The sequence below is a fragment of the Callithrix jacchus genome, chromosome X (genome assembly GCF_049354715.1).
Source record: "Callithrix jacchus isolate 240 chromosome X, calJac240_pri, whole genome shotgun sequence".
NCBI classification, from domain to species: domain Eukaryota; kingdom Metazoa; phylum Chordata; class Mammalia; order Primates; family Cebidae; genus Callithrix; species Callithrix jacchus.
This window is the reverse complement of record NC_133524.1, coordinates 113159912-113162363: the sequence shown is the minus strand read 5'-3', so window position 1 is coordinate 113162363 and position 2452 is coordinate 113159912. Positions and strand designations below refer to the sequence as shown.

General features: G+C 49.3%; 1 pseudogene; it reads left to right on the top strand.

The window, feature by feature from the left end:
• Positions 1–348: 348 nt before the first annotated feature.
• On the top strand, positions 349–1463 carry LOC118150537 (creatine kinase B-type pseudogene; annotated as a pseudogene).
• The last annotated feature ends 989 nt before the right edge of the window (positions 1464–2452 follow it).

Here is a 2452-nt window from a genome sequence, read left to right as displayed (position 1 = left end):
ATTAATGATTTATTACCTAACACTATTAACTAGTTACCTAGCTATTAACTAGTCATACAACTAGTAAATAGGTATTAAGTATTAGCCAGTTAACAAGTTATCTAAGTATTAATTAGCTATGTAGGTATTAATCACCTATTAACCAGCTACTAACTAGATAGAAACCAGCTATCTAGCTATTAACCAAGTATTGCTAGCTATGTAGCTAGTTATCTAGCTATTAACTAGTTAAAATTTATCTAGTATATTATGTAGTTATTAACTAGCTATTAACTAGTTATCTAGCTATTAACAGGTTAAAACTTGTCCCCGCCCCCGTCCCCGCATGGATGCCCACCCGCAGCCACCATGCCTTTCTCCAACATCCACAACACGCTGAAGCTGCGCCAAGGACGAATTCTCTGACCTGAGCAGCCAAAACAACCACATGGCCAAGGTGCTGACCCACGAGCTGTACACTGAGCTGCATGCCAAGAGCACGCCAAGCGGCTTCACGCTGGATGACGTCATCCAGACAGGCGAGGACAACCCGGGCCACCCATACATCATGACTGTGGGCTGTGTGGTGGGCGACAAAGAGTCCTACGAAGTGTTCAAGGATCTCTTCGACCCCATCATCGAGGACCGGCATGGTGGCTACAAGCCCAGCAATGAGCACAAGACTGACCTCAACCCTGACAACCTGCAGGGCGGCGACGACCTTGATCCCAACTACGTGCTGAGCTCGCGGGTGCTCACGGGCCACAGCATCCGCGGCTTCTGCCTCCCCCCGGCACTGCAGCCATGGGGAGCGCCACGCCATCGAGAAGCTTGTGGTGGAAGCCCTGTCCAGCTTGGACAGCGACCCGGCTGGCCAATACCACACGCTCAAGAGCATGACGGAGGTGGAGCAGCAACAGCTCATCGATGACCACTTCCTCTTTGACTAGCCTGTGTCGTCCCTGCTCCTGGCCTTGGGCATAGCCCACGGCACCTGGCACAATGACAATAAGACCTTCCTGGTGTGGGTCAACGAGGAGGACCACCTTTGGGTCATCTCCATGCAGAAGAGGGGCAACATGAAGGAAGTGTTCACCAGCTTCTGCACCGGCCTCACCCAGATTGAAACTCTCTTCAGGTCTAAGAACTATGAGTTCATGTGGAACCCTCACCTGAGCTACATCCTCACTTGCCCATCCAACTTGGGCACAAGGCTGTGGGCAGGTGTGTATATTAAGCTGCCCCACCTGGGCAAGCATGAGACGGAGGTGCTTAAGCAGCTTCGACTTCAGAAGTGAGGCACAGGCGGTGTGGACACAGCTGCGGTGGGCAGGGTCTTCGACATCTCCAACGCAGACCGCCTGGGCTTCTCGGAGGTGGAGCTGGTGCAGATGGTGGTAGACGGAGTGAAGCTGCTCATCGAGATGGAACAGTGGCTGGAACAGGGCCAGGCCATCGACAACCTCATGCCTGCCCAGAAGTGAAGCCTGAACCACACCCAACACCAGCCTACTGCTTCTTAACTTATTGCCTGGGTAGTGCCCACCATGCACCCCTGATGTTCGCTGCCTGGCGAGCCCTTAGCCTTGCTGTAGAGACTTCGTCACCCTTGGTAGAGTTTATTTTTTTGATGGCTAAGATACTGCTGATGCTGAAATAAACTAGGGTTTTGGCCTGCCCCCCCCCAAAAAAAGCCTTTGTTGAGCCCCTTCTGGCCCCCTGCCTGGAGCATCTGGCAGCCCCACACCTGCCCTTGGGGGTTGCAGGCTGCCCCTTTCCTGCCAGACCAGAGGGGCTGGGGGGATCCCAGCAGGGGGAGGGCAATCCCTTCACCCCAGTTGCCAAACAGACCCCCCATCCCCTGGATTTTCCTCCTCCCTCCATCCCTGACGGTTCAGGCCTTCCCAAACTGCTTTTGATCTTCTGATTCCTCTTGGGTTGAAGCAGACCAAGTTCCCCTGAGGACTCCCAGTTGTCGGGGGAGCCTGTATTTTTTTAACAACATCCCCAATCCCCACTTGTTCCTCCCCCTTCCCATGCTGCCAACTTCTATTAACTATTCATTAACTAGCTATTGACTAGTTACCCAGATGTAGCCAACCAATTAACAAGGTGTTAACTAGCAATGTAGTTATTGACTAGTTATTAACTAGATATAAACAATTAGCAAGTTAAATAGTTATCTAACTATTGACTATTTACCAGTTATTTCAGTATTGATCAGCTATTAGCTGGCTTTCTAGAAATTAACCAGCTATTACCTAGTCATTAACTAGCTATATAGCTGTGAACTAGCTACTAACTAGCTATTATCTACTTATTAGCTAGTTATTAACTAGCCATTGACTAGTTGTTAAAGTGTTATTAATTAGCTTTTAATTAGTTATCTAGCTAGTAACTAGTTATCTCACTATTAACTAGCTGTTAGCTGGTTATGTGGGTATTACCCAGTTTTCTAACTATTATATAGGTA